The sequence below is a fragment of the Medicago sativa genome, chromosome 6 (assembly GCF_051527215.1).
Source record: "Medicago sativa cultivar Bolivia chromosome 6, Bolivia_mono, whole genome shotgun sequence".
Taxonomy (NCBI): domain Eukaryota; kingdom Viridiplantae; phylum Streptophyta; class Magnoliopsida; order Fabales; family Fabaceae; genus Medicago; species Medicago sativa.
The window spans coordinates 3,003,071-3,011,299 of NC_140754.1; the positions used below are offsets into that span (position 1 = coordinate 3,003,071).

The window sequence follows — 8,229 nt, forward strand, 5'->3', positions numbered from 1 at the left end:
TGAAATGGCTTCTGATGAGGCAGCTTCTGATGATGCAGCTTCTGATGAGATGACTTCTGCAGCTTCTGATGATGCAGCTTCTGATGATATGACTTCTGGACCTCTTGTCTTCAGGAGCACTATTCTTCAGGAGCAGCTTACTTCAGGAGCGCTATTTCTTCAGGAGCAGCTTGACTTCAGGAGCGCTTTTTCTTTAGGAGCAAGTTGCCTTCAGGAGCGTCCAAGCTTCAAATTTTTGTTGTTTCCATAGCTCTTTATTTGCTCATTCAGAACCAATGATGATGTAACTTTATAATTATGGTCCTGTACACTTGAACAAATATTAGCTAATCCAATTTACAATTTTTAATACCTTGTTATCATCAAAACTCTTTAAGGTTTATTGTTAAACACATTTTGTTCCAACACTTTCAAGCGAATTAAGATATTACCTTTGCCTTTCACTGGAATCTTAGAATCATCGCCAAATGAGACATTTCCATGCACCGATTCATCAAGCTCCACGAACATGCTCCTTTTTCCACACATATGATTGCTTGCACCAGTGTCAAGGCACCATGAATTTTCATGGATGCCTTCATTACTTCCACGTGCTAGCAGCACTGTTTCAAATTTCTCGTCTTTTTCTTCCACGTAGTTGGTCTTCTCCTCTACTAGATTCTTGGAGAATCTACACTCTGAAGCGTAGTGCCCAAACTTGTGACAATTGTAGCATTGAGTTTGAGATTTGTCATACCTTGATTTTGGGTATCCTCTCCCACGTCCTTTAGTTGAGGTCTCTCCTTTCTCGTAACTGCTTCCAGGAAAATTTGAACCACGCGCACCGTAGCCACGTCCAAATTGTCCTTGACTGCGACCTCGTCCTCGACCTCTACCTTGACTTTGTTGGTTCCTCTCATTTCTTTGACCTTCATCTTTCTCTTTTAGTTGCATCTTGAAGAGTTTCTCGGTGATCTCTTTCTTCTTCTTGTGCTTCTCTTCATAAGCTTGCAAAGATCCTTGTAGTTGCTCTATTGTCATAGTCTCTAAATCTTTGGTTTCTTCAATTGTCACAACAATATGCTCGAATTTGGGGTCTAATGATCGAAGTATCTTCTCCATAATTCTCACATCTTCTAACTTTTCACCGTTTCTTTTTAATTGATTTGATATAACGATAACTCTAGAAAAATATTCTGAAATAGACTCTGACTCTTTCATATGCAAGGATTCAAATTCGCCTCTTAAAGTTTGGAGACGTACCTTCTTTACCTTGTCTTCTCCTTGGCAAGAGGTTTTAAGCTTCTCCCATGCCTCCTTAGCGGATGTTGCATTTGAGATTTTCTCGAACTCATCTTCATCCAATGCTTGGTAGATGAGGAAGAGAGCTTTTTTGTCTCTCTTTCTTGAATCCTTCAAAGTGTCTCTTTGTGCTTTAGTTAAGGAATCCTCATCTTGTGATTCCTGATAGCCTTTTTCAACAACCTCCCAAACATCATGTGCTCCAAGAAGAGCCATCATCTTGATGCACCAATTATCATAGGTACTCCCTTTGAGAAGTGGAACTTGGAAGGACGCCGCTCCATTGACCGCCATAATTATGGAATAATTTCTTCTCAGAACCTAAGCTCTGATACCACTTTGTTGGAAAATAGGAGAAGATTATAGTGAGAACTTTGTGAGAAATTTAGAAGGAGAATATTTGAGAGAGGAACAATTTCTATTACTTGAAAGGATACTTTGATTCTTGTTTGCTTGCTTGATTTACAAATGACAAGCTCTCCTCTTTTTATAGGCTCCAAGGGAGAGTTCTAGACACATCCTAGGATAACTTTCTACAAACTTCAAGAGAGTGTTCTACACACTTCTCTCATGAGAGTTCTACAATCTTCTCTCAACTACACTTAATGATATTTCTACCAATCTAGTTCTACATGAATCTAGAACTTTCTATGAGCTACATCACTTATTAGCTAATTGGGCCTAACACTTGATTAGTCCAATGGACCAAATCAAGTTTATTATCCAACAGTGATGAATGATCAAGAACAGAAAATTTTCTCTATGCCTTTTGGATCTATACGTTCAGAGAAAAATCATTTCATGCTCTTGTTCAAAATCAAGCAAACAGAAGGTGCAATGTGAACAATATCATCAAATGAAATCACATTAATGAATGATGTAACATTGCCTCAAGTAACCAGATTCTTTCGAATGATATATTGAGCTAATCGTTTAGTGACCAAACTCTTTCGAATTCATAGTCCTTTTTATACCATTTAACATATATATTAACAATATTATTATAGAAGAAATGACAATTAAAAAATTGAAGAGAATAATTGAAATTTGAAAAAAGTAGTATAATTGTGGAAACCGATATTTTTTTTATTACAATAATTGATGTAAGCCGACATTGTAAAACATGGTGGTAAGAAATGGACTCCTTTGCATGAAGTTTGAATCTAACTTCAAGCATGCATGAATGTCATGTATTTTCTAACTTTCAAAAGCCTTCTTTTGCAAGTTTCTCCCTGATGTTTGAATCCTTGGTGCTAAGATACCAATAACCACTCACTTGACTTGATATACTTCTTGAATACTCTAGTAGCTCTGTACATAACAATTATCATGTGTGTACTCTTTCTCATCATGTTTATGATACATGAGACAAAAAATTGTTTCTCAGTCTTCGATAAATAGGCCTGCCATCCTTGAAGATTATCATTCAAAATTTCTTATACAATAAATAAATTCAGTCTAAAGGGAACCATTAGTTACACCGGCCAACAACATGAGAGAGCTCTATTTAAGAATTATAAGTTTCCAAATGAGTACAAAGGAGTCCTCATGGGTATTATTATAATTGGTATTCATTTGGAATTCACTAATTAGTAATTTGGTAATCCACAAAGAATAAATTCTCAGACTATATCATGAATTGAACGAGTAGTTAACAAAGTATTGATATGCCAACACATAATACACAAGTAATACTACCTAGTTCTTTTGTTTTGTATCATTCCCTGATATCAAAGTGACCCGGTCTAAAATTTGCCATGAAATTAACTCACTAATTAAATTAGAATGCTCAAGTATCAAGGCTTGGATCCCTTCCTATTTAGAAGTAACAGAATATGACCCCATTCGAGAAATAACATAATTATTAGATATTATAATAACTAGTTTGTCTCTTGACACATTAACTTGCACTTTTCTTCTATAATTAGTTGATTCTGTTTAACTTACTACACATGAAAGCTTGGAACTTCTTTCTCCTTTGGAACCTGCACGCCACATTCCAACTTTTGATTGATCAGACTATTTTTTAGAAGCCTCAATAACATTTCAGTCATATATATGTTAGAGAAAGGGAAAATGATGGTCCAGCAATCTTTTAATTGCAGTGGTACGTATCTATGGTATAAGTAGTCACACAAAATAAACTTGGCCTCATATTAATTACTTGTATATACCTACCTTACTGCAAGAGAATTTAGACAAGTGTAGCATCACAAAGTTAATATGCCAACTCATAAAGCTCTTCTGATGCATCCTTCCGCAATTACATATTTTGATTTGGTATACAGTTACTTTTTTTGGTTTAATTTCTTTATACCAATTTTCCAAAACAGTGCAAGTTCTCCAAAGGCTTGGCCGACATCTCACATAAACCATGGAATCTTGCTTCTGAAGAAATATAAATTAACCTTTCTCTAAGCCTCTAAAAACAAACCCATTCAAGGATTTCTTTTTTAAACTTTTGAAAAAGCTAACTTATATCTTTCTTTACCATCTTTTTCTAAAAGCAACCAAACAATGTCAAAAATTATTTTGAATAAAATCCCTTCAAGTTGCCATGTGGGTAGTGTCTTTATTACATCAACAAAGATCACAGGCTTCTTTTCTCTTCTTTCTATAGTAGACAATTTGTTGGAGTCTCACTCATCGATGAACGCTGATGGTACGGGCTTGGTGGTGATTCGAGGCTGAACTTGCCATTGGGAGAGTTTTTGTTTTTTGTTTTCTTGTTTGGAGTTTCAGGCCTGCTACCTGATGTAGCCTAGTTGCATTCTTGTTGTATTATAAGGCATTGTGCTTTTTCTTTTTCTTATGTTTGGTTTGGTGGAATTCTTATGATTGTTGTTGCCTTGCTCACAGTCAAACCAATAATATTATGAACTACTCTAGTATACCTTCCCCTACTAAACAATGGTCTCAAATTCTAAATAAAAAAATGGAGAAAACTTAGGTATTGTTGCTTATATGCTTGTGGTGCTGTTCTCCACTCATATTATAACGTGTGGACAATTTAATACACATCACACTTATCCCTAACTCCGTTAGTGGTTCTGCATACTGATAGACACACAACCAAAGTTTCATCAGTTTTCTCCTATTTAAAAAATACTGCTGCGACAAGAAATTTCTGGGTAATACTCAGTATAAATTGAAAACCATGATAGTTACAACTGAATAGGTCCAAACAGTCCATTACCTCACAAAATTAAATATGGTGCAACTTTAATTATCCATCAGACCATCACCACCAAAAGTAATGTCAATATAGATAGATAATGGATGAATGGTATGCAATGATACAGAAAAAACAAATACAATATATGTAATTTTTCACGTGAATGTTTTTGTGTGAGTATCAATATCCTAACTTGAATAATGTCTATTTTGTAGTAACTCGATCTTGTTTTTGTGTCTATGATTAGAAATTGATTAAGTTAATATTATTAATTTATATAATGATTTAACTTTCCAGATTTGTTCACTCTTTGTAACTGTCGGTGACAAAGCTATTTCAATTTGTAACGGTTTTCACGCACGTCGGAGACAAAGCTATTTCAGTTTTTCATTCTCAGGTAACGATTTTATTTCCCCTTTTCGTTGATGCTTATTTCGATTGTTACCTATGGAAATTTATTTGTTGATGTTTTTAAAATTGAACAACATCTGACATTTGTGTCTTCTCAATGACAAACAGACACTACTATTGATGATTTTGATTTACTTGACTTGTAAATTTTGAATGGCCACAATTATTATAATAGAACATATAAACTTACGGCTCTAAATCGAAGATTGCCCCACTTGCATTAATTATAGTAATTAAATTGACACCATGTGTTAAACTTCTATTTGATGTGATAATAACATGGCCTCCTTACAATGTGAAATGTGAGAACAATTTATTTCTGAACAGCGATTTACACTGATATAGGACTTTGTCTGATCTTAGATATTGGCTAAGTTTATAAACTAGTATAGTCGATAATTACATGGTAACATATAAAATTGATCATATCACATAGATTGACACAAACAACGGTGTCAATCTAACAATCACAAAAAGAGAAAAGGGGAAATTTAGTGGTCATTCAATTGCTTAATTTTATTTATAATGTAATTTTGTTTCACTATCTTAGGTATCATCTACACCGTCGTTGTGTTGAATTGGGCAAAAGTGGCATGTACGGATTTCTTGATCCATATTACACTCTTAGTCAAAATGACCAAGTTAGTGTTCAAACCTACATTCAAAAGACAATGGACCATAGGAAAGAAGCCGACAGATAAAAAATATCAGCTATTGTTGAATCGTAAGTATTCAATTTATTTATTGTACATGAACTGTGATATGTTTAATGATATAAGTTTAATGATTAAGTATTAATTGTTGTAGAGCTTTGGAAGGTTATAATAAGCTACAACGGGTGAGAAAGCATAATAAAGTAGTATGGTTTTATCCAACTGTAAGTTGTTTACACATGCTAATGCTTCATCTATCATCTTTGTGGTGATTCTGTATTAAATATCTTCTATTTTGAATAGTATTTATTGACTAAACGGTCACATTTGATCATATTCAATTTCAGAGTTGAAGGCAATCAGTTGTTACGAGAGCGGATATTTTGTCCTGCTACATATGTTGAACATTGTATCCGGTGGTGTTGTGGATTCATGGATGCAAGTACGTATAAGAATTTTTTAACAACTATTATTAATTAATTAATTTTAGTTTTCCAAGTTTATATGATAAACTAATATTACGTCATCATTAATATATTCAGATATTTGTGGATTCAACTCCCTTTCAAAAGGATGAAGTTAAAGATGTTTAAGAACACTGTGCAAATTTGATTATGGAACTTATTGAAGCAAATGCGGAATCATCTTAGTGCAAGACTGGTTTTTTGGAGCCGGTGGGGAGTAAGCTTTAGCGTGAGACTGGTTTTTTTTAGCAGTTGGGGTTTTAGCTTAGTGTTAGCCCTGTTTTGAGTTTTTTTGTATTATTTGCATTTTGGTCCTAACATGTACTTTGCTCTGCCAGTGCAGTGACTATTTACTTTCGTATGACATTATAGTTCTATGATTTTCTTTAAGTAATAAATGTGGATTTTGGTTATGGTTTGCTCTTCAATGTTTCTTTCTATTACTACAAGTTAGTGACATTAGATAATCTGCGTGTAAAAAAAAAATAGATATTCTACATGTATGTAGTGGGGAAAAAAAATGGTTGCATGGAAAAAAAATGGACCATATTCTGCATGTATGCTATATTAAAAAAAAAAAACTGAACTTTGTAAGTCGGTTAAAATTCGGTGACTTAAGAAGCTAATATGATGCCTTAAGACGGTTGTTAAATCCGACTTAAAAAGTAAATACTTCTTATGACGGAAGCTATTAGGTCGGACGCGCACCCGACTTAAAAAGCCTTTTTTAACCGACTTAAAAAGGGTTTTTTTTGTACTAGTGAATGAAGAGTTAAAAAAATGGATGTCCTAATCAAGTATACTTGCAATTGTAACAACACACTTTTGCTTAGTCTTAATTTTGCTTTTCTTTTTTATTGTTATTTTTTTTAATGACAAGTAAGTATATAATAACCAAAAAAACCCAACAAAAACAAAAACAACAAATCCATCACAAGTAAGTCTATAATTTTTCTTTTCTTTTTTATTGTTATAGTTTTTTTCATGGTTCTTTGCTTCTTTTAATTTTTATACTTTAAATATTTTCTTGTCTTTATGTCCATGTCTCCTTTTTTTGTTAGTCTTAATAATTTGATTTTGCAGCTCAATGGATTAAGATCTATAATGTTTGTAATTTAAGGAACCTAAATAGACAAAAAATATTAAGAGACAAAATTGTTTAGTGTTTGAACTGATAAAAGAACTAAAATAGAATGAAAAATTCATAGACCTAAGTAAAACCTAAACATGATTTAAAGGACCTATTTAACCTTAAATGAATTAGCAGGATATTGTTATTAAAATGGCAAAATTACACAATTAGTCCCTTAACTAATTAATTTTAGGTAACACTTTCGTCCTTCATCTTTTTTTTGTCACGATTTAGCCCTTTATGTTTTAAAATGACAACATAGTTATTCTTTTTTATTGAAAAAGAAATCAAAAACTCCAAAAAAAATTCATCAAACTCATAGACAAATGCAAATCTTCATCATACAAGCCTAGAAAATCAAATTTCATTGAAAAAATCTCATGAAAAATGATAAGATATTGTCATTTTATAACATAAAGGACTAAATCGTGACAAAAAAAATAAAGGACGAAAATGTTACCTAAAATTAAGTTAAGGGACTAATTGTGTTATTTTGTCTATTAAAATTGTACATGGGTTGTGTCACCCCACATAAACTAGCCAAATTACAGATCAACTCAATATTACGGTATGTGTTTGTAAATATCTAGCAGGGCCGGACCTTTGGGGAGTGCAAGAAGCGGGAAATTATACCCTATACCCATACACTTCATCCTTCACCCCAACAAATTATAAAAAAATGCCAATTTTACCCCTTTTTTAATTTTGACTTCACCCCAACAAAATGATTTCAGGTGCATAATTTTTTTTTGAAACCGAAGAATCCATTCAACATGTAAGCATCACAAAACTTCATTGCTTTGCTTTTGGAAGGATTCAATTCCCATTTTAGATTGTTTCTTTCAATGATTTTGATTCCATTCTTACCATTTACGTTTATGATCAAATTGGGAAAATTAGGATGTACTAGGTTAATAAAGCAAAGCCATGATATGTTGTCCAGATACGAGAGAACAGGAGAAGAAATTTTGAGATGTATTATCACAATTCTTTTAAGATGAAATAGCCACAACTTTAATTTTCAAAAAACAAGAGAAGAAATTTGTAACAAAAAAATAAAATAAAAATAAGAGTGGTAATCACAATTCAATTGATTGTTCTTCCATCGACAAC

General features: G+C 32.9%; 1 long non-coding RNA gene across 3 annotated transcripts; it reads left to right on the forward strand.

Moving 5' to 3' along the window:
- Nucleotides 1–2,470: 2,470 nt before the first annotated feature.
- LOC146912056 (uncharacterized) lies at nucleotides 2,471–6,397 on the forward strand. 3 transcript variants are annotated; one of them, XR_015015363.1, is made up of 6 exons: nucleotides 2,471–4,629; nucleotides 4,754–4,853; nucleotides 5,418–5,591; nucleotides 5,675–5,744; nucleotides 5,868–5,962; nucleotides 6,063–6,397. It is a non-coding gene; the product is annotated as an uncharacterized LOC146912056 (long non-coding RNA). The 3 variants fall into 3 exon arrangements; XR_015015364.1 differs by having other exon boundaries at nucleotides 2,471–3,943; XR_015015362.1 differs by having other exon boundaries at nucleotides 2,479–4,069.
- Nucleotides 6,398–8,229: the final 1,832 nt, after the last annotated feature.